This window comes from Neophocaena asiaeorientalis, unplaced genomic scaffold (assembly GCF_003031525.2).
Source record: "Neophocaena asiaeorientalis asiaeorientalis breed wild unplaced genomic scaffold, Neophocaena_asiaeorientalis_V1.1 scaffold45, whole genome shotgun sequence".
Taxonomy (NCBI): domain Eukaryota; kingdom Metazoa; phylum Chordata; class Mammalia; order Artiodactyla; family Phocoenidae; genus Neophocaena; species Neophocaena asiaeorientalis.
In genome coordinates, this window is record NW_020174642.1 from 6475781 (window position 1) to 6500882 (window position 25102).

General features: G+C 41.2%; 1 non-coding gene across 1 annotated transcript; it reads right to left on the minus strand.

The window, feature by feature from the left end:
• Positions 1-14004: 14004 nt before the first annotated feature.
• TRNAG-UCC (transfer RNA glycine (anticodon UCC)) lies at positions 14005-14077 on the minus strand. The gene has a single exon. It is a non-coding gene; the product is annotated as a tRNA-Gly (tRNA).
• Positions 14078-25102: the final 11025 nt, after the last annotated feature.

Genomic DNA, 25102 nt, shown 5'->3' on the forward strand with positions numbered 1-25102 from the left:
AAGAAAAAGAAAAAGAAAATGGTCAGAAGAACATAGGGGAAAGACCGGAATAAAGATGCAGACCTACTAGAGAATGGACTTGAGGATACGGGGAGGGGGAAGGGTAAACTGGGACAATGTGAGAGAGTGGCATGGACATATATACACTACCAACCGTAAAATAGATAGGTAGTAGGAAGCAGCCACATAGCACAGGGAGATCAGCTTGGTGCTTTGTGACCACCTAGAGGTGTGGGATAGGGAGGGTGGGAGGGAGATGCAAGAGGGAGGAGATATGGGGACATATGTATATGTATAACTGATTCACTTTGTTATAAAGCAGAAACTGACACACCATTGTAAAGCAATTATACTCTAATAAAGATGTTAAAAAAGATGTGGTATATTCCTATTTATATTAGCCATAAAATGGAATGGAATTCCATTCCTTAAGGTTAGGGTTAGGGTTAGGGTTAGGGTTAGGGTTAGCCATTTGCAACAATGTGGATGGACCTAGAGAGTATTATGCTTAGTGAAATAAGTCAGACAGACAAAGACAAATAATGTTATCACTTATATGTGGAAAATAAAATAATAAATGAATGTGTATAACAAAATAGAAACAGACTCACAGATATAGAGAACTAGTGTTTTCTAGTGAGGAGAGAGAAGGGGGGAGAGGTGAGATAAGGTTATGGGATTAAAAGATACAAACTACTATGTATAAAATAAATAAGCAACAGGATATATTGCACAGCACAGGGAAATAGAGCCATTGTTTTGTAATGACTTTGAATGGAGTATAATCCATAAATATATTGAATCACTATGTTGTACACATGACACTACTATAATATTGTAAATCAACTATAATTCAATTTAAAAAATAACAAAGTTATTTGGTAAACCTGTTAGTGTGGAATACACTGCATGCACACACACAAGGACATCCTCCCCAGAACATAACAGCATAGCTTAAGAGCACGTATGAGGTGGTACAGAACCAAGTGTCTGTGAAGAACAAAGGTTTTGTTTTTGTGTTTTCCCCCCTCATAGCTCTATTCCACACAAAATGTATAAAAACCATTAATTCACGGGCAAACAAATACTGAAAGCATTAAACACATTTTCAAGAAGCAGTAGCATTTTCAAGAAGTTAATGAGCAGTGCTCACTCTGCATTACTGGCTCCTATGAAAGGGTGGCATCTGGTGGATGGACTGGAAGGCAGGTTGGCCCGGGGCTGGCACAATCATCTACTGGTCGATCATAGGGCTCCTCTCAGTGCTTAATTAAGTGGTTCTGATTGTTCGCTGAGTATGAGAAAATGCATTTGGAGATTCGCGCTGGTGGTTCTACCCTCCCAATTAATCTAGTTACAAATAGGTCCTTAGCCAATTCACTTTTTCATTATTAAGAGGACAAATCATAACATAGCATGAACTAGAAGTAATTTAGCATGTCAAATACTTTAAAACTTAAACGGGGTTGAAATTAAGTTCACTTAAACCCCAAGAGTAAATTTGCTTCCTGTTTCGGGACCCTTGCGTTTCCAGGTGATTTCACGGGGCACAGCATTTTCCTATCCCAGGTGAGGTTCATTAATGGGGCTGACATTTGGTCATCTCCAGGAGGATTCAGTATGGCCCCCCACAGTCTGGCTCAGCCACTACTGCTCCAACCAAAAGAGCAAACTGTGCACCTACAGGTCAAATTTATGTTCAACTATCAATATATGTACTATCACCAGTATGAATGTGTGTGTGTGTGTGTGTGTTTGTGTGTGTGTGTGTGTGTTTCCCTCTCTCCCTTCCCTCCTTCCTTCCTTCTCTCTTTCTCTTCTGTCTCGTACTCTTTCTCCCTCTCTTCTGGGTATCTGACAGAGAAAGAGAGAAAGAGAACCACCTTCTTCAGCCAAAATCATACCTAAAAGCTAAATTAAATAATCATATATATTTAAAGTTAACAAATGGATTTAAAACTCAATAAACTTCTTCATTTAAAATTTTTTTTTTTTTTTTTGCGGTACGTGGGCCTCTCACTTCTGTGGCCTATCCCGCTGTGGAGCACAGGCTCTGGACGCGCAGAGTGGCCATGGCTCATGGACCCAGCCGCTCCGCGGCATGTGGGATCTTCCCGGACCGGGGCACGAACCCGCGTTCCCTGCATCAGCAGGCGGACTCTCAACCACTGCGCCACCAGAGAAGCCCCATTTAAAATATTTTTTTAAATTCTTTGCAATTTCATTTTCTCTGCAGATATTAGCGTTTTTATAGGTGACACATTTTCATCACATTGAGCAACATTTGCAAACATCCCTTTTTAAAATGCTCTCTCTATAAGTAGTCCTTCCCTTCCCTTCCTCCCTTCCTTCCTCCCTTCCTTCCTCCCTTCCTTCCTTCCTCCCTTCCTTCCTTCCTCCTTTCCTTCCTTTGTTCCTTCCTTCTGTCCTCCCTTCCTTCCTTCCCCCTTTCCTTCCTTCCTTCCTTCCCTTTTTCTTTGTTTGTTTTTTATTCCTACCACCAAAGTAGATTGGAAAGAAATTTTCTATTCTATCCCTCTCAAAACATAAACAAATGCAAATCCCAAGCAACAAAAGTTCTTTTCATAATTTGTTCTTTGAAAGTGGTAGATAATATTTTGTTGCTTTGTAGTGTTGGAGGGAATGGGAATGGAAGACTTTTTCTTTTCCCTCTTTTTTACTCAGTTTACATTCAGTTTTAAATTTTATTTCCCCCTTCTCATCCTTACTGGTTTAATAAGGGATTAATATTCAACATATATGACAGCTCATACAACTCAACATAAAAAAAAAACCAAACCAAACCAAACCAAACAAAAAACCAAAAAGAACCAAACCAAAATTTTTAAAAAGGAAAAAATATTGAACATCTACATGCTTCTAAAAGTCAAAAGTACACATTAAGTTAAATTCAGAGAAGTATTATTCTCTCTTAGATACCTTCGTCTTATGTTCTTTACACCTTACAGATAATCAGTTTTCTTGTTTTCCGGTTTCTCCTCCCTGTGTTTCATTGAAGTCATTTCTTAATTGTCATTAAAGCATCACCTCTCTTTTCAAAGGGAATGTTAACTTTTCAAAACATCTTTTAAGTAGTGTATCATTGTCACTTATTTTTTCTGGAACACTTGTCATTGCATAGAGAAAACATACGTGATTTTTTTTTTTTATTTTGACAACTCCCTTAAGTATTTTGTCATCAAAAAGCCAGTAAGCTTTACCCTCATGGACAATTTTCCTGGTTATTCCTGACTCATTACAAAGTGTTGCACAGATTCTACTACCTGATGCAGGTTTTGTCAGGCACACTCTAATGTGGATCCTATGATCCGGACATCCTAATACACACTTCCCTGTAGAACCCCCTCCCCTTGACCTGTGGGACCTGTGGCTTGCTTCTAACCAGTAGAATATGACAAAGGTGATGGACTGTCATGTCTATCATTATATTACATAAGATTGTAACTTATGTTCAGCTAGTGACTGTCTCCACTGACTCTCTTCCTTGCTGGATTTGATGAATTAAGTTGGTGTATGGAGAGTCCCCTGTTGCCAGGAACTGAAGGCATCCCTCAGCCAACAACAAGCAAGTTGCTGAGATCCTCAGTCTTACAGCCAGTGAAGAATTGAATCCTCCCAACCACAGATCCTTCCCCAGTTGGGCCTCAGATGAGACCCCAGCCCTAGCCTTCACCTTGATTGCAGCCTTGAGAGAAACCCTGCTGCAGCAGACCCAACTAAGCCATGCCTGGACTCTTGACCCCAGAAACGACGTGATCATGAATGTGGGCTGTTTTAAACCAATATGTTTGTGGTAATTTGTTATGCAGCAATTAATAACAAATGCACAGGTTTTACTTTTATAGATGCAACAACATTTGCTGCAGCACGTTGCTTTTGAAGGATGCAGTACATAAACTTCACATGTGGGGCTGTCTCTGTAATCTTCACCTAGAAATGGTTCTTTAAAATTCCAGTCAAAGCAGCCACTCCATCAGGGAGTGATGCACTACGCTGTTTTTCCATCAAGCATTTCTATTTTACAAATTACTCTTATGAAGATGTCTTCTCCAATAAAGTTTTCAGTTGGTGACTCATAAAAAATGTCATTTATTATTCATCTCCTTACTGGAATAGAATGTAGCAAATACATAAGTGAAGGTATTGAAACATCTCTTTACTGGAATAGAATCTAGAAAATATATAAGCTGCTGAAGTATTGGAAACATCTATGCTTTCATTCAACTCTATAGCTAATATTCTCTACCACATAATTTATTCTAATACTTTTATCTTAAAATGTTAACAGTGTTTCCTAAATCCCTTCTAGATTTGTTGACAAAGGAAAGTAGTTTAATTTATTGGTATGTATTGATTCCTATGTATCTGTTTAGCCATTTTTCCTCAAAGGGTTGAATGAGTGCTTTCCTAATGAGGATTTTGCTACTGAGTAAGAGACTTCAAAGGAACCTCTAAACAATTATCATTAAGATTAATGGTATTTTTGAAATATTGAGTATCCAGTAACTTTATACACAACAAAGAAAAATTAGGCAGTGTCTTTATGTTCTGGTTTTTAAGTGTGTTAGTTTTTTACTTTTAAAGTGTCTTGCTAATTGATGACATTAATAATTACCAGCTCAAGACTCAATTATTCACCTAGAATAAATTTCACTATTAAAGGAAAGTTAAAATGGTTTTAAATCCATGTTGCAAATGCAATGTTCTCTTATCTGGTCTTCTGGCTTCCATCCTCACACCCCGTTTGTCAATTCTCAGCTAGAGGATCATTGAAAAACCCATCCTGTCACATCCTTGTGCAGACGGTCCAGTGCCTCTCACTTCATTCACAGTAAGAGCCCAAATATTTCCAGATCCCTACATGACCTTCACTCTTTTCAGTCCCAATGATTGGACTGCCTCACACCCCACTTTCCTTCTCACTCATGCCTCCCTAACCAGGGTGGCCTCCCAGATTGAGCAAAGTGAGCTTCTACCCCAGTCCTTTGCTGCTGCACTTTCTTCTTGGAGTGCACCCCCTCCAGTATCCATAAGGTTCATTTCCTTGCTTCCCTTAGGGTCTGCTCAAACATCTCCTTATCAGAGAGGTCTCCCCCTCTATAGCTACATACAGATATGTAGCTATAGCTATGTATAGATGTAGCTATAGAGATAGATAGATAGACAGATAGATAGCAATTCCCCAGATACTCCTATCCCCACCTTGCTCTTTTTCCATATAGCATCTCTCATATCTGACATTGTATATATGTACTTGTTGTCTCTACATGAGAGTAAAACTCTTTTGTCCACTGTTCTATCCCCAGTACCTAGACTCTATCTGTCTTATAGAGGATGCTCAATAAGTATTTATTAAATGAAAGAATACATTCAAACAGCCTTCTTGATAATATAAAATATTTTTATTGTTTTTATCTGAATCTGGTTTGGGCTCTCATTGCTTTTATCATGTGATATGGTCATAAAGAGGTTACCACAGGGATAGACGTTTTAGCTGTCATTGTGTGGCATCTGTGCATGAATGCTGATTTACCTTCTCCAGAGGATGTAAGTAACCTTCCGACTATCTTCAGAAAGAACTTTCTTTACCTAAGCTTCTAGAAGAGTGTGCTTCCTTGAGCTCTGTGTACAATGTCAGCCTGTTCTCAAGATGTGCAGTGAGGTCAGTGGAACCATCTAGAATGCCATTAGCCAAATGCACTGTCTTTTCTGCATTAGGGATGTGCTGGTACCAAGAGGAGCAACAAACCTCAAATCCTTGCTTCACTCCAATAAAATGAGGGGTCCACCCTATGTGGTCTCAACCTTTGTTGTCACCTAACAGTCACTACCCTGGATTATTAATGGGCTGCCTTCTCCAGCCCCTCATTACTTCATGTGGCCTGGCCTGTGGTCTCTGTTTGTATTTCTTACCTACCAACTCCTCTGATTTCTGACAACTCTAAGTATCTTCACGCTGGCCTTTCTTAGTTTGTGTATCCTCATGTCAGGTAGGCTGCTACCCACTGCCCTCCACTGAAGGCATCTTTCCTCTTTCTGGTAGTCAGGTCTGCCTTTTCTAAGGGTACTTGGCATCAGTGAACTATAATTGGGCAAAACCATAGTAAACAGGGAGAGGGGAAAACACAATTCCTGCTGGGCCATTCTAGACCTCTATTTAGAGAAAAACATTGGGGTTAAGGGTTCTTGCACAATGGTTTGCTGAAGTTATGACCTTGGAAAAGTCATTTAATATATCTGAAGCTCAAGATTCTTCACTGATAATTGTGTCCTGTCCCCATATGGTTGTTGTAGGAATCAGAATGTGTCCACCAGAAAAGGCCAAGGACTTGAAAATGTAAGCTAATGTCATTGCAATATTATCCAGAAGGTCCTATTGGATTTTAGTCCCTTTACTTTAAAATTTGCTTGCTATATTATTTACACACAGCTTGCATTTAAAAGTGTCCACTTTTTTATTAAAAGTGTCCACCTCCCTTTTCTGTTTCTCCTAAAAACACAGACATCAGTTGATCCTCTAGTGACGCTCTGTTGTTGTGATAACCAAGGATTGGTACATCAGCAATTTGCCTTCTCGATATGAAGCGAGCACACAGCTGTTTGCCTGGCACATTCTTCACCATTTCAAGATAGTCTGCTACTCCCGCTCATCTGTGACATTAAAGGTCCTTTCAGTGAGCACACTGGGATGGAAGTGTGTCTGCAGATTTCAAGGTTAGGGGAGCGGTTAAACACAGCACTTGGTATGATTTTATGCATGAACATGCCAGCTTTTTGCAGACACAGACTCTTCAGACTGAAAATAAATGCCACTGGGTACAGAGTCTCACATTTTTATGGTACATTAATGCTGATCTTGTGTTTGCATATCAAAGAAAAATGGCTGAGCAGACATTTTAATATAGTGGAATGATTATTGTTTCTCAGCACGCAGGCAAGTACATCTGTTTAGTCTTTGGGATTCATTACACTAAACTAATGGACATGTTGATGAGGGTAAGTGTGAGTTTAATGTGTAGAATAAGAGACAATCTTGAACATTTATGAAGCCACCACCTCTAGTGAGCAAAGCAAATTTATCTATATTCAACTTTTCCATTTGTAAATTAGTGGTACATACATTGCCCAGAAGTCTTGAAGTTCTGTTCTGAAGGACAAAGATCAGTTGAGAGAACTGTTGCTAGATTTCTCCTAAACAATCCCTCCAGGCATGTGATTCTTCACTGGGCAGAGGAAAGGGCTGATTTAAGGGAAATGGGGGGTGGGATGGAGTGAAATGTAAGATGAATGCTAGCTTAACCTCTCACAGACTACAACAACCACATGAAACTTATGAAAACTATTCACTGTGCATATGCACTGTGGCGAGAAAAGTTTGCACAATGTTCAATAAGTATTTATAGAATTAATGAATTGAAGTTAGGATCAAAAGGGAGAGAATGGAGCAACAGTGTAAGAAACATTAGTTTCAGATGCCCATTTGCGCCCATGGTCATGTTCCCCTTTCTATCTGCCCAGAAAGCCCTGAAGAGCTTCTCCACAAAAGGAGCTCCAAGGGTGATTTCAAGTCCTGGATGGGGTCCGCAGGCCCAGAAATCAAGCTTCCTGGGCTTCTCAGACTTGTTTATATATTTTGTCCAATGTCAAATATTAGATGACCTTGATTTATGAAAGAAATTCCTGGTTTAGGAAAAATGTTTTGGATACAGAAGTAAAACCTTGTGGTTTTTTTTTTTCAAAAAGATCATTAATTTATTATTTATTAATCAAATACATATTCTTCTTAAGACAGAGGGCCAGGTCCTATAGGAAATATGGTATATTATTCTTTTCACTCAGTAATTTTTTTTTCACTCAGTAAGTTTTTCATTTGCCTGATAACTCAAGATACTGTTGTAGAAAGCAAAAATATAGATGAAAAATAGTTGAAAGTCAAGGCTTAGCACTGAATCCGTTTCCTCCTTTTCATTCTTAAATTATTTATACCATTTTTCTTTGACTATTTTTCTTTTTTTTAAGTAGGTATTATTCAAGCATGTTGCAAAATTCAACAGGGACAAAGGATCCACTGGGCATGTGTGATTTTTGTCTTATATTTCCCTGTAAAATTTAGTGTATTTATTGGCCACTTGGGTATACTCTGTTCAAACCTCTCACCTACATTTCTAGTTTGCTCTTTCTATTCTTCTTGATTTATGGGAGCTCTTTATATATTCTGAATATAAGCCCATTGCAGGCTTTATAGGTTGTGAATTCCTTGTCATCTCTGTGACTATGATAAAAAATAATTATTTTTTGGTTTTTAGAAGTTATGTTTTTCTCCATTATGAACTTAGATATTGCATTAGTTTTCAGTGGCTGCTGTGACAAATTAACACAGACTTGGTGGCTTGAAACAACAGAAATATATTCTTTCACAGTTCTAGAGGCCAGAAGTATGAAATCAAGGTGTCTTCAGGACTGTGCCCTTTTTCTCTTTCAGCTTCTTGTGGCTGTCCACATTCCTTGGCTTGTGGTTACATCTTCCTCCATCTTCACATTGTCTGTCTTCTCCTCATCTATCTGTTATAAGGACACTTGCCATTGGATTTAGGGTCCACCTGGATAATCCAGGATAATCTCATCTCAAGAGCCATAATTTAATTACATCTGCAAAGACCCTTCCCCCAAATACAGTCACAATCACGGGTTTCAGGAGTTAAGACATGGGCATAACATTTTGGGGAACACCACTCAATTCACTATCGAAGTTATATATTCACTTACTATTCTTCTAGTGACTATAATCCAAGGTAAAATACACTCTCCTGACTTATTAAAGACAAATATTGTGCCTCTATCCCTTCCCAGAAAATTCAAGAACAGTAGAATACTTTAAATTCATTTATTACCCTCATGAACTATATATTATTGCTGAAATGTACTTTTATATGTTTATTGTAAGCCTAAAAGGACATTATTATCATTACTTTATGCAGTTACTACGTGGACAGCACAATAAAGCCAACAGAAGCAGTAATTTTGCTTGATGTATCCAATTAATGGAATAAGAACTATTTTTTTCCTCCATGTGGAAAAGGATCAATCGAATTTCATTTTCCCATATGAATTTTATTTTTTATCCATTTGTTTACTCCAGAAATGATAATTTAGTACCTCTTATGTGCCAGGGAATGGGAATAGAGGAAGAAGAATGGCAGACAAATTCTCCAAAGCATGGGTTAAAAATTTATTAAACTGGAGTGTTAGTCTGAAGAAAATCTTGAGATCATCTGGCACCTCAAACATTATTGTGCTAATAAGGAAACCGAGAGTGAAGAAATTGAATGACTTTCTGTGCCAGGAGGTCACAAAATCAGACCCTTCAAATCCTTCAGATCCCAGTCTAGCCCTTGTAACTTCTAGAGTAGACATGATATGCTAACTCAATAAACGTATTTAAAGAAGACAAGGCTATGCGGACATCTAAGAAAGATATGCAGAAAAATGTTGTTTTGCAGACACATGAATCTCCACCTCTTGGAAACTACCTCATGATGTATATCTTTGGTCAAAACATAATACCCATGGTCAAATCTGGAAATAGACAAGATCTATGGAATGTTTTAGTAGGGGAAACCTTTACTATGTTATTAGTGATAATAATAAAATTTAACATCTCGCGAATACTCACGATTCTCCAGGTATTGTGTTAAGAATATTATTACATGGGGGAAAAAGCCCCCATGTAATATGGATGAGGATACCGAGGTGCAGAAGTTCAGGAACCTGTTTTTTCAGGTGATGTCATGGTGAGTGGTGGAGCCAGGATTCTAAGCTGGAGAGCTGAGGCTTTCTTCAGACCTCCAGGCAGCCCTGCCCGTGGGTGCTGAGCCACAGAAAGGGGCGTCCATCTTTTCCAGGACCTCTTGTGCTGCTCTCACAAACCTCCAGGTTCATGCCTGTTTATCCCCCAGAGAGAAGGGAGGGAAGAGTGGCTCACTCCTTTTGCATCTCACCTACATCTCTTGCTAGAATACTTCTCTTTATGGTTCTTCTTCATAACTTGAAGAAATAACCACTATTTTCCACCTAAAATCTGGCCATTGTGTCAAAAAAGAGGGAGATCCATGGAAACAGTCGATGTGTCACATGTGCTGTGTCCACGTGGTGCTGGCATAGTGACACAGTGAACGGGACAGATGAGCAGGAAGACTGTTGGAAGTGTCCTATTTTCCCAAACTGCTCTCCCTCCAGAAAAAATTTACCCCAGAGTGTTTGCTTTGCAATCAGGCCATCTCTTGTTAAAAACGCCCATATTTCTGAGCGGCATTAGGAACTGACAGAACATGATGCAGCCGCCATCACTTGTGAATTCATACCAAAAGGATGAATATGAATGAGGAGCAGGGGTTCTAAATGGATCCCTGCAGACTCATCGCAGCTCTCCCAACATTTGACAAGCTGGTTTTCAAAGGGATCTTCAGGGCACGGTTTGGCAGTCGGCCGTGAGGATGCCTAGTGCCACTTGGGACTGGAATCAGCATTAGTATTCTCTGCGGGGTGGATGCCAGCTCCAGCGTCTAATCACAAATGCCATATCCGTGCATCTCAAATGTCATTTAGGTAAAATTAATTCTGATTGATGGAGCCCAATTCTTGCTTTTAGTTCTTGAGTTGCCTGCTCTGAGTGTAATTGGATTGAAATATACATAATGGAGTTGTGAGAGATGAGGATGGGTCGGCTTAGTCATCAGTGTCCTATAATTTGTCCCCCTACATTAAGACCATAAATAACATTCCCTGGCCTCTGGGAGGAACAGACAGTGATATTATGGGCACTGATCTTTTCCTTTTTCTTCCCATTTGCTAAATTAAACTTTGAAAAGTAAGCTTTAAAATGTTGAAAAGTGAAGTTCCAAGAAATTATGAGGGCCACTTTCTTCCTTCGTTAATGAGAGAGGCTGGAGGTAATATCTGAAGTCTCTTCACGTCCATTTCTATGACTCTAAGATAGTCTCAGCATGTGAAAATTTGATCTACACTTATTGTATAGTATAGACGAAAAAGTAGGAGTACTTTCCCTATTGCCTCCTCCACCAAAAACTGTGTTAATAAGTAAAGCTAACACATGCCATTTAAGAATTAAAATGTCTTAAATCTTTTTTTAATTCAAAATAGTACATAAACATGATAACAATTGTACGTTAACATGCCTGTGAAAACATCTGAAGCACAGTTGTCCTCTATCTTCTAATAATGGTGGTCCTCAGTCCCCAAACCACACACTGGATTCACTATGGTTCTCTCTGTTGCTTCATTCCTATGTTCAAGCAATAAATTCTCTGTGATGTCGAAAAAAAAATACTTTGGAGCCCAGGAAGGTGAGTGAGACCTGGACAAGAAGGACGATGAAGAGAGCAGCTAGTGTATCAGTTAGTTTTTGCTGCATAACAAACACACCCAGATAAGTGGCTTAAAATGGCAACCATTTATTTGCTTACAGTTCTGTAGGTTAGTGATTTGGTTTAGTTCAGCCAGGAAGGCTTGTCTCTGCTCCAAGTGGTGTTAGCTGGGTTCACTCATGTGTCTGCAGTCAGCTGGCAGTTCTGAGGCCACATGGAAAGCTAGCTGAAGGCTGGCTGCCTGACCTCACTCACAGGGCTACTGATAGAAGGGTTGATGGAGGCAACTGGGTTATGTGTTGTTGATTGTCCAGAAGGCTACTATGGCTTTGTTCACATGATGGTGGTTGCAGACTTCCTATGAACAGCAAGAGAGGGCTTACCTCAATGAAGTAGCACTTTTCAAGCCTCTGCTTCACCAGGTTTGTGATATCCCATTGACCAAAGCAAGTCACATGGCTATGCCCACGTTCAAGGGAGTAGACTCAGTCTCTTGATAGGAGGAATTTGTGGTGATTCTAAAATGTGTCCACAATTCCTAGTCACCTCTGCTACCAAGAGGTGGAGGACACCCTTGAATCTGAGTTAATCTTAGTGACTTGCTTGTAACTTTAACAGTTGAAATGACCCTGCATAATTTTATTTATTTATTAATTATTTTAAAAAAATTTTGGTTGCCCCACACAGCATGTGGAATCCTAGTTCCCCAACCAGGGATTGAACCCATGCCCCCTGCATTGGCAGCATGGAGTCTTCAACACTGGACTGCCAGGGAAGTACCTGACCCTGCATTATTTTAAAAGTGAGGTCAGCAAAGGACCTGCTGAGACAGACTTGCTAAAGAAGCCACATGTAATTACTCTGGCTGACCACCCAGCTGAGCTCCCCACCAACAGCTAGCATCAGTTGCCAGACTTACTGATGAGCCATCTTGAACACCCAGCCCAGTTCAACCTTCAGATGACTGCAGCCCTGCTGACATCTGACTGTAACCACATGAGAGGCTCCAAGCAACAACAGCCCAGCTGAGCCCTTCCAGAATTCCTGACCCACAAAATCATGAGAAAACTACAATGGCCATTATTTTAATCCACTTCATTTGGGGGTAACATTTTTACTCAGCAATGACAGCAAAATTAATCGGTTTAAAAACCCAAATGTAAATAATGTAGTAATAAAAATGTTAGAAGGAAATCTAGGAGACTAAATATGCAACGTAGGAATTGAGATGATCTTAAGCACACCGAGGGGGACCCACTTTGGTTTCCTGAAGATTCCATTCTCTCCTCCACCACCACACAACTTGGTATGATAAAAGCAGGCTTTCCCACTCAGTTGGAGTAAGTGAAAGAATTTAAATGCTTTTCAGGACAATATTTAAGATTGCACATGAACTGTGAACCTTCTCATAACTCCCTGGAAGAGCTCAGGGATGCCCTCAGTTTCTAGGTAGCTTCCTGTCCAGGGTCTGAGTCTCCCTGCCCTTCTCGCCTCAGCACTGACCATCTTCACCGATTTATAAAGAAATGCCACTGTCCTAGAAGTACAGGTCCCGCCTTGGGATTGATGCCTCTGTGCCTAGGAGTGAAGTTCCTCAAGACTGTGTTATATAGCCTGCAGCAAAATCTGGGGATCCTTGGAGACTCCAAGTCAGAGCCTCTTTGAAGTCTCACTGACCAGAAGAGCTACAGATGTGGCTCTTCCCCTGACCCCCATCATGTCCTGTAGGAACTGTTGGATCACACCACCCTCCCTTGTGTGAACAATCAGACCTGGTCCCACCCCTACCCAAGACAGACCCACATGTTCAGAGGAAAGAAGAGGATGTTCTCCTACTGGCCACATAAAGCCTCTCCTGCCTGCAACACTGCTATTTTACATGATATACTGTACAGTGTTAGCCTTTTCAATGATGCTCTGCTCCTGTACCCCCAGTTACCTAGACATATGAGCCAGTTCCCCAACTACATAAAGATTCAACCATTTCCTTGAAATTACTGCTTGGAAAGAGCTGGTTAAACATTTAAACCACATCCTTTCTGCAAGTCTCTACCTGAGGAGGTTAGCTCTTTCTCCCCTTCCATCAACTTAAGTTATAACAGATTTCCTTTCTAGAAGGAGTGCAATGGACAGGCGTTTAATCTCCTCTGGTTCCTACAGAGGTCAGTTCAGCTCATTTTTCTCCTTGATCGTGGGAAGCAACCTCTCACATTCCAAGGGGACGAGCTCTGTCTTTTCCTTCTCCTGGATTCCCTTTCACAGGACTTGCCCTCCCCCAGCCTGTGGGGCTGGGGCTGCCCAGCCAGAGAGCCTCAGAGTGCACCGGGAGGACCACCTTCGCTCCTCTGCTGGCCCGTGCAGGGCCTTGCTCTCCTTCCAAAGTGGCCTTAGATTGAGAAGCTGGAGGTGGTGGTGGAGGGGGGGAATACTGATCTCTCTCAGTATCATTTCAGGGCCAATTAATCCAGAGGCATGATGATAAAGGGCTGTACTGGGCATTAGCAGTGAGAAGAGAAAGTTAAGGATAGGTGACAGAAATTTTATTAATTCATACCCCTTTTTTTTTCCTGGCTGCACCACACAGCTTATAGGATCTTAGTTCCCCAACCAGGGATCGAACCTGGGCCCCCAACAGTGGAAGCGTAGAGTCCTAACCACTGGACCACCAGGGAATTCCCATTTCATACCCTTTTTACATTAAGAAATGTAATTAATATTGCCAAGAACTTTGTAAGTACCCCAAATAGTGCTATGGAAAATAACTAGATGACAGACATGTCCCAGAGAAGCGGGTTCCCCTCTAGATGCAATAAATTAATACCACGAAGTATTTTACTATAGGGTTTCACTCTCTTCCAAACATCCCTCCTGGCTCATACTGGGTGAGAGTTTCTTGCTTCTCTCTCAACTGCCACTTCTCTGCACCCCACACACACACCCTTCAACCACCCAGTAGCTCTCTGCAAGTCTGCCAGAGACTTTTTGCCCCTCAGGGGTCCCCTTGGCCTTGGTGAGCAGCTGGTAACAGCAGAAGCCACAGGAAACCAATGTGACCACAACACTCGGGCACAAGATGGACCCCTTGTAGTTATTGCTGCCACATCATGGATGTAGGTTATCCATATGGGAAACTGAAAAGCAGACACAAGGACAGACAGATGGAGACCAAAGTGTCAGCTTTGCTACTGACCACAGAGAGGACATTGGATGAGGCTCCTGCATTTGTGTATTGGGCTCGCCACCTCTCTGCTTGTCCCTTCTCCCATCTGGTTTTTGGAGCAGCTCATGAGGGTAAATTTGGGTCTCCAAATCAGACATTTTATCCAAGATTGCTGCCTCTCATTGGTCCTGGGTGGAGAGGGCAGAAAGGAGATGGAATTCATATTGTTTACACTCTTCTAATAGATCAGCTCCCCACAGTCATGGAACACAAGCCGTCAGCAGTCACCCACACCTCTGCAGAGAGTGGCCAGTGAGACTGGAACAAGAGGCCAAAAAGGTAAGTCAAGTAGCATCCCTTCCACATGCATGCATGAAGAATGGGGACTCCAGGTCCTGCAGCTTTTCTGTTCTCTTAATGCTTAACCATTGGTTTAAGCATTAAGCCCCTGGTCAGGCAGGTGTGTACTGTCCTGCTCTCCGGGGCCATCCATCAGGCCAGTTTTACTCCCACCTTCAACAGCCCACTTCCCCTTGGGATACCTTCCTGTGACAGCTTCTGGGAAGGATATGTTTTGTTCCCAGAAGCTGTCCATTAGCTTAGAATACTGAAATATTTAAATTAACTTTGAGCCAAGCTTGAGTCAAGGCTGAATATTTATTCTTTTCTATATTTCTTTGCATTTTTTCCCAGCCCTATTGCCCAATGTAGCTTATCTGAGATTCTGCAATGTGATTAAAAGTCAACATTAGATGAACTGGGAATACAATGTCAACAACCTGGAGATGACTTGAAGTTGAATGTAAAGCCTTCTTTTATTAAATTCTGTTTTAGTAGACTAGACTAGGCTATATTACAGTAAAGAGTAATCCCCAGATCTCGGTGGATTAACACTTTCTTAAATTTAAATTTAAGATTAAATTTCTTTCCATAGATTTCACTGGTCCACAGAGGGCTCTGCTCTACATCACCATGGTCTTTACTTTGGTACCCACCTGAGAGTGTAGCCATCTGAAGTGTTGCTGGTCATGTGTCAGAGAGAATTTCAAGCTTAGCTAAGCACACGCTGGTGTCTACAGCTTCCTCCTGGAAGTATCACTGTCCCCTCTGCTCACATTCTATGGGCCAAAGAAAGTTACGTGTGGTGCTTGAGTTCCAAAGAGGCACGGAAGCCCAATTCTCCCACCTGCCTGGAGGACAAGAGCTGGAAGAGTGTAAACAACTCTAAGGACCAGCACAGATTTTCAGGGAGAGATAAAAGGCCACAAATATTAAATGTTCTTGTAAGTTAAAGTTCAACTAATTTTGTGTCTGAAGTAAAGTCCAAAATTAAATACTCTTGTTCTTGTGAAGTCAAGTCCAAAGTCTATAATTCCTGATTTTAAATTAACACTCAATGAAATTACAGCCCTTTTCCCTTTGTTAAGAGTCTGGCTTTCTTCAACCATCCTGTGTGAGCTGGGTCACCATCTATCACAGTGGACTTAATGCCTTCAGGACTTTAGACGTTGAGTTAGTTCAATTTTTCAGTCTCCACTTTAGAATATACTTATATGTGGAATCTAAAAAGTACAACAAACTAGTGAATACAACAACAACAAAAAAGCAGACTCACAGGTATACAAAACGAATTAGTGGTTACCAGTGGGGAGAGGAAAGGGGAGAAGGGCAAGATAGAGGTAGGGCATTAAGAGGTACAAATCATTATGCATAAAATAAACTATGAAGATATATTGTACAGCACAGAGAATATAGCCAATATTTTATAATACCTATAAATGGAGTATAAGCTTTAAAAATTGTGAATCATTATATTGTACACCTATAACTTACATAATATCATACATCAGCTATACTGCAGTAACTTTTTAAAGTGATCTTAGGACCTACAGTATTATCACAGTACTGACTCTACATGATTAACCAACCTCAATGCCTGGAGGAACCATCCCAAGTGAAACGGGGTTCTCAGGATATCATGTTTGGTAAAATCTTGACCTGTGTTACTGATGTCAAATACAAAGTGGAAGCTGAATGGGATCTGAGGACAGGTTGGAGGATAAAGAGGGAAAATCATCCTTGGTTTCATGTCTGCAGGAAACCATTGGGGCCAAGGCACCCTGACCCCAGAAGTTAATTCCATTGCAAGAAATGTCTTTTCAAGAGGTTAACAATACCCCTACTTAACCTTCATGTACTGTCTCCTTTCTTAGAGGAGGCATTTTCAGAGACATATTCAGGACATTCTTATCTTCTTGCAGAATGTAGAAATTTGTGATGGTGGCAGCCTTGTTTCCTCATCTTAGTTTCCACTTCCCCTTTGAGTGTTGGGTCTGGAGTCTCTCAGGCTGCTTGGAGGGTTGCCTCTCTCCAGTGGCATAGTTGCCACCCAGTGTAATGGATGTGTATTTTCTGTCTTGAGACACAGTCACTTGCTTCCATTGCCTCTTCTTGTGAAATTGCAAAGGTCTGAGAGACATGGCCTCTGGGGATGATTTCCTTCTGGTCCTCATGTGGTTTTCAGTGAATCAAAGAAGATCCCTGAACCCAACCTGCTGTTGATGCTTCAAAAGTCTGTTCTCCTAAAGCACAGTTCTCACTTTGGCTGCACCCTAGAAATTTTTTTGGAGGGGCTTTAAAAATCCTGAGGGTCATGCTACAGCCCAACCAATTACATCACTGTCTCTGAGAGGGTGTGATGGTTAATTTTACATGTGAATGGGGCTGGGCCATGGAACCCAGGTATTTGCTCAAACACTGGTCTAGAGGTTGCTGTGAAAGTATTTTTTTAGATGACAATAACTTAAATCAGGAAACAGGTGGTCTTCCACAAAGTGGGTGAGCCTCATCCAGTCAGTTCAGGGTCTTAATAGAAAGAGACTGACCTCCCTTGAGCAAGAAGGGATTCTGCCAGAAGACTGCTTTTTGGATTGGAACTCCATCTTTTTCCTGGGTCTCCAGCCTGCTGGTCTACCCTGTAGACTTTGGACTTGCTGGCCTCCACAACTGCATGAGCCAATTCCTTAAAATGAACCTCTCTCTCTCATGCACCTTGTGGGTTCTGCTTCTCCGGAGAGCCCTGACTGTTAGGGGTGGTTGTAGTGGGTCAGACATTGCTGCCTTTTAGACTTCTCCTGGTGATCCAGTGTGCAGCAGGGTGAAAACCACCTCGTGAGGGCATCTGCAGAGGAGAGGAACCCTCCCTGTACTCCTCAGGATGCTGTCTTCCCTCTACTTCTGGATGTTCTGGGGCCCAAGAGCATTTTTACCTGTAGTAGTAGGGGTGCTACCCTCTGTCACCACCCCCTCCTGCTTCTGCTGTTTCCAGGAAAGCCCAGCTGCATTTCCAGGATTTCAGCCTGCTTCTGAGATTGTTTTCTTCCTTCTCAAATGTCTTGCCCTTCGGCGCCTTCCTCCACAGACCAGCAACATCAACCTTAGCAGGAGCTTGTCAGAAATACTGAGATACGGAACCTGCTGGCTGCCGATGTCCTGAAATATGGAATCCACAGCTGTTCTTTTCCACCTGGACCCAACGGCACTCCTCCTTTTCGTCACTTCTGCCCATCCTGGCCACTGAGATCTCATCTTCCCCTCTATGTGCCCAGCCCCTCCTCTGAGAAGGCAACATCTCATCCCTCCTAATGAAATCACTCCCCTTCCCTCCAGCTTAATTAGCTTGACTTCCTTTCTCAAAAAATTATTCTACAACCCCTTCTCTCATAATAAAATGAAGCACACTTTCATGGTGTTCGAGCTCTTTCTTGATTCTTCTAGCAAACCTGACACTTACATAGTAATCCAGACACAAGATTTTCCACTGTACTTCTAACCTTTGGGTCTACAAACACTGAAATAAGTTTGCTTTGTTCTTTTCTGCTCCCTTAAAAGATGACATTTTCCCCATTTTTTAATGAAATTCTTTTATCCTATTTTGAGGGAAGATTCATCTAAATTATATGATCTCTTCATCTATATTTTAACTGTAAAAATAATACATATCCTTATTCCTCTTTATTTATTGACAAATCAAACCTACCATGTTTCTGTAAATAAAACCAGCCTGGATCTCTGAAGTTTAAACCCAGAATTAAGGTTTATGCAACTAAAAATTGTAGAGTCAAGTTGAGATCACATGGTAGTGGTGATGGGGTTAGTAATGTGGTGACTGTACCAGTAGTGGAGGGATTGTAGTGGGAGTGGTAGGATGGTGGTAATGGAAGTGATGGTGGTGAAGGTGCGGATGATGGAGGTGATGGTGGTGATGATGGAAGTGATGGTGGTGATGATGGCGGTGGACATGATAGTAGTGGTGGTAGCTGGGGTGGTGAGGATGGTGGTTGTGGAGGTAGTGGGCACAATAGTGATGGAGGTGGTAGCAATGATAGTGGATGCAGATGGTGGTGTGACACTTAAGAGCCTCTAGACAAGGCACATAAGTACACCAAATGGGGTGATGCTGCTGCCCCCTTGGTCTGGTACTATCAATTTAAAATTTGATCCCAACACACCAGTGCCCCCAGAGGCACACAGATCTTTCTGATTATAATTTAAAATACCTGCCTACAGGTCTGGCTGAGATAATTCAGAAAGCAGCAAATATTGTTCCACCACCCATGCTAAGAAAACATCAAATGCCTGGGTAAGCTGCACTCTCATAGTTTAAGGTCAAGCTGCAGCTGTCTACACAGTGAGGCTGTGTTGCTAGATTGATAAGGAGGGTTCTAAGGTCCCCTCTTATTAAGAGTGGCTCTGTCCCCATAAGCACGAGCTGCTGGCCAGGAGTCCAGACTGAGTGGGATTGTGGTGACAGAGATGGTGGTTTGCTGTGGTTTCCAGCAGCTACTTGACCCTACTCCATCATTAACTTTCTTAATCTCACCAATTCTTTTTTTCTTTATATAATTTTGTTGGCGTATAGTTGATTTACAACATTGTGTTAGTTTCAGGTGTACAGCAAAGGTGTACATACACATATATTCATTCTTTTTCAGATTCTCTTCTCATACAGATTATCACAGAATTTTAAGTAGAGTTCCCTGTGCTATACAGTAGGCCCTTGTTGGTTATCTATCTTATATACAGTAGTGTGTGTATGTTAATCCCGAACTCCTCACCAATTCTGCTTTATTCCTTGAGATTCCCAGCTTTAATGGCAGACATCTATGCCAAATGCTCTGTATATATTCCATATACCAAATGCGAGGACTTCAGGGGGTCACTAAGTAACACCCCTCTTCTGCTCACATGATTTCTGAAGCAACAGAATACTCAGAGCCAGATGTGCCGGGATGAAAACATCAGCTGGCTTGGAGGACCCGGCTTAGGCAGGCGATGAGCTGGGCTGGTGAGTGCTCTCCACTCCAGCCCTCCCCTCCCGGCCAGCCTGTCTAGCCTTTGGCACAGCCCAGCCAGGCTTGGTTTGTGTCTCCCAGGTTCACTTACGCAGGATTGCTGGCTCGCACTGATTACGGGAGGACAGAGAAGGAATGTATTATTTACTTACACGTTCTTTCATTCCTTCATTCATTCACTCAACAAATATTTATTGAGTGCCTCGTAACTGCCAAGCGTGAACAAAATAGAAAATATTTCTGCTCTCATGGCACTTACCTTTCGGTGAGGAAACAAATCCTTCGTGTTTATTGCCTTTTCTTGAATTTGTTCTAATGAAACTCACTTTTTATCTGTGAGGAGAAGAGATAAAAGGGCACTAGTAGAGTTTCCTTCTCATGAGGAATGAGGTACACGTAATTCTCCCTAATCATTCTGAAGGAGCCAAATGCAATTTCTCTTTGGTAAGTGGTTGGCATAGTGCAGGAGGGTCAAGTCCCCATCCTGGGCCAGTTGGGGCATTCACATCTGTGGACCCATGGACCCTTCTGCTGCTGTGGCTCATAGCACATTCTGTGGGGTGGGTTTCTGCTTTCCCCACCTACCACATAGCTTAATGCCCAGAGGTTCGTGAAATTAATGAATGACTTTGAGGTTTTGAGCTTGGGTAACTTGAGGTATGATATGTTTTTAAATGGAAATAGAGATACTGGAAAGATATTCATTTTTCAGGGAGAAACTTGTGAGTCCAGGTTTCGACCTTGTGAAATATTTAGAGGACAGCCTAATATTACCTGTGCTGCTTGGATTTAATGGCTACTTTTGCATTTGAGAGGAGGGAGGACTAAAACCCTCCCTCCAGCACCACCAGTCGCATCCCACCTCAGTCTGTGTGTGTCTTTTTGCTCCACCTTTTTTTTTCCAACCAGTTTCAGTCTTTGAAAATTGTACCCAGTCTTTGGTGTTTTCACTTTCTCATTATTCCTCCAACATGTAAATGTGAGGACAAATGTGATACCCTCAATGGGCACATGGATGTAATTAGGCTGTCACTGCAGGGATGCCTCCCCTCTGAATTGTCATCAGAAAGATTATCGATAAATCAAGGACAGATAAAGCTAATTTGATACCAACGAAGATTATATGAACTCTGATTAAAGGAAAATGAGGTAGGATCTCAGGCCTAACAGCTCAAAGAGGAGTAAGGGCAATGAGTCTGCAACTGTCTCCCTCTGAGGATTGGGCTTCTGTGTGTAACATTGTTGGGCTGTGGTTTCACTTACCAAATAGCTGTGTATGTGCCCACCCTGTGGGTCATGATATAATTAACATCTCCAAGAAAATGACATTTTGTCACCTAAATGTATATATTTCACTGCTAAATGGGAACGAACAGCCAGACTATGATTATTATTGGCTTTATATCAATATTATAAGTTAAGAAATGTATATACATTTGGGCTTGGTGCCATTATTTGAAACACATATTTAGTTCAAGCAGCATGTTTTTGAAAAAGGTTGTACCGGGCTTCCCTGGTGGCGCAGTGGTTGAGGGTCCGCCTGCCGATGCAGAGGACACGGGTTCGTGCCCCTGTCGGGGAGGATCCCACGTGCCGCGGAGTGGCTGGGCCCGTGGGCCATGGCCGCTGAGCCTGTGCGTCCGGAGCCTGTTGCTCCGCAACGGGAGAGGCCACAACCAGTGAGAGGCCCACGTACTGCAAAAAAAAAAAAAAAAAAAAGGTTGTACCATGTTGGGGTGAAAAAGATTTGGGGGGAGAAAAATTTGCTTTAAGTTGCAAGTTCCATCTAAGTTTCTCCAAGCTCTCAACCCAGTGATTACTTTGTCTTGCATACCATCCTGACACACTCTATTAATCACAGCAGAAGGCTGTGCAAAAACAGACTCCTATCTTCTAGAGATAGTTGGGTCAATTCAGTTCAAAATTTTATTGGTCTCAGCCCAAAAGCTATTGGAAAAACTTGTAGAATGAGAGTAGTTACAATGTGATGTTTAAAGCATATTTCAAAGATGAAAGCAGAACAAAATTGGTTCCTGACCATAAAATGTTATTCTTTTCAAACACTTATGAGTTAAATTGGCACACAGATATAGTTCCATGTTCTTTAAACTTACTGGGTATGAAGTGATCAAAACTCTTATGTCTTAAAAAGAAAGACTTCAGATATTAAATCACTTGATTGTAGTAAGTTTCCTTTGGGGTGTTATATAAGTAATATTTTCTGGTGTTGTTCCAAGAACAATAATAAATAAAATTATCTTTTGATCATACAAGATGGGGTTTGTAGCCACAATATTCTCAGTAAGGCAGGTCACCCATATTAGTTTCCTAGGGCTGCTATAACAAAACACCACAAACTAAGTGGCTTGAACAGCAGAAATTTATTGTCTCCAGCTACAGAGGCCAGAGGTCCAGAGATAAAGGTGGGAGCAGGTCTGGTCCTTTGGGAGAGCTGCGAGGGAGATCTGTTTCATGCCTCTCTCCTGGCTTCTGGTAGTTTCTTGGCTTGTGGCAGTCTTCAAATGGCATTCCCTCCGTGTGCATCTGTGTTCAAATTTCCCCTTTTCAGGATACCAGTCATATTGGATTAGGGCCCATCTTACTCTTATATGATCTCACTTTTAACTAATTATGTCTACAAAGATCCCATGTCCAAATAAGGCCACATTCTGAGGTCCTAAGGGTTAGGACTTCAACAGATGAATTTGGGGGGACAAAATGGAACACATCACACTCCCATGGTGATGCTTGTGCACCTCAGGAAATGTCTGACTCCAAGCTCTGCATCCTGATCCATCCCCTCGCCTTCACCACCTGGTCTCACTGAACCTCACGGCCATCCCCAGAACCCCACACTGGCACTAGGGTTGATAGCTGAAGGATAACCCTCTTATTCCCTAGAACATTAAAATCTAAGTTGAACTTTTATTTTTTTTCTGGAAATGTGTCCTATCTTTTAAAATAGTTAATATCAATCATAGCTTAGTAGTTTCTTAATGGTTTATCATGGTTCCCATGCACACTAGTTATTTTGACTTGCTTCACATAGCTCTGGATGGAATGGCAGTTACTGACTTGGATGTAGAAGGTGTGAGACATGGAGTTTAGTGCATCCATTCATGGAACTTGCTGTCCTGTGAATCCCTTGATTTTGCTTTTAGATCATTTTTCTTCTCATCAAGTTGGGGTGATACACACAAGGATCACTTGTTTGAGGTCATGCACCAGCCTTTCTGTGGACTCAGGGAATCAAAGCCTGAGCCCATCTCTCACTGAGTGTTTTTATTACCTTCCCTCACAAACCCTCATCTTCTGATCAGCTCAGAAGCCTTTGATTTATTGGAACCAGGCACACCTGTATCTCTGACCCGAGTCACATCAGTTTACATCTACTTTACCATCCTGGACTCTCTCTCTGTAAAAGCTGCAGGAGGACTTTTCTCCCCACTAAAGTAATTTATGCTACGAAAATGTACAGAGTAAGTACACTTACTCTAAAGCAATGGTTCTCAAACTGGGATGAGTTTGCCTTTCCTCCCCAGGGATATTAGACAACGTCTAGCGAAATTATTTTTCGCTGTGAACAATTCAGTGGTGTTTAGTATATTCACAACCTTGTGCAAACACCTTCTTTATCTAGTTCCACAATGTTCCATCACACCAAAGTAAAACCCCTTACCCAGCAATCAGCTTCTCCCCTTCGCCCCTCCCCAAATCTCTGGCAACCACCGATCTGTGTTCTGTCTATATGGATTATCTATTCTGAATATTTCATAGAAATGGAATCATATCATATGTAATATTTTGTGTCTGGCTTCTTTCACTCAGCATAATGTTTTGGAGGTTCATCTACTTTGCAGCATGTATTAATACTTTATTCTTTTTTATGGCTGAATAATATTCTTTTGTGTATAACACAATTTGTTTATCCATTTATCTGTTGATGGACATTTGGACTGTTTCATCTTTTGGGTATTGTGAATAGTGCTGCTATGAACATCCAGAGAACAAACTAGTGGTTATGGGGGGCAGGGGAGGAAGGGGCAAGTAGATGAAGGGGATTAAGAGGTACAAACTACTAGGTATAAAATAAGTTGTAAGGCTGTAATATGCAGTAAGGGAATATAGTCAATATTTTATAATAATTTTGTATGGAGTATATTCTATAAAAATATCTAATTACTATGTTATACACCTGAAACTAATATAAAACTGTAAGTTAACTACATTTCAATTAAAAAAGAAATTGGAGAAAATATTTCCAAGTTATTTATCAACAAGATATAGAGAAATAGTACAAAAAGCCAGAAAACTCAAGCAAAAATGGGTAGACAACTTGACTAGACACTTCTCCAAAGATTAAACATAAGGGATGAATACAATTTTTAAAAATGGAAAATAACAATTGTAGGTGAAGGTGTGGAGAAATTGGAACAGTTGTACATTGCTGGTGCACATATAAAATGGTTCAGCCACTGGGAAAATGTTTGTTGGTTCTTCAAAATGTTAAACACAGAATTACCATATGATCCCATAATTCCACTCCAAGGTATACACCCAAAGTAGTTGAAAACAGATATTCAAACAAGTACCTGTCTGGAGACTTTTTTTAATGTTTTTTTTTATTATGGTGGTAAAAGTCACATAATCTAAAACATACTATTTTAACCATATTTAACTGTACATTTCAGTGGCACTAAGTACATTCACATTGTTGTGTAACTCTCACCATCATCCGTCTCCTGAAGTTTTCACCTTCCTAAACTGAAACTCTGTCCCCATTAAACACTAACTCCCCATTTCCCCCTCCCCACCATCCCCACCCCCTGGCCCCTGGCATCTACCGATGTACTTTCTGACTCTATGAATTTGAGTATTCTAGGTACCTCATATAAGTGATATCAAAAAGTATTTCTCTGCACCTAATGTATATGGAATGCATTTTTAAGGTTAACTTAATATATGTTCTGCAAACAGATTGTACCTTTTTTCCCCCCTGTGCTGTACAGTAGGCCCTCACCAGCCATCTACTTCATGCATAGTAGTGTATATACATTAATCCCAATCTCCCAATCCATCCCACCCCCCACCCAATGTCCATATGTTTGTTCTCTATGTCTGTGCCTCTATTTCTGCTTTGCAAATAGGTTCATCTGTACCATTTTTCTGAATTCCATATATAT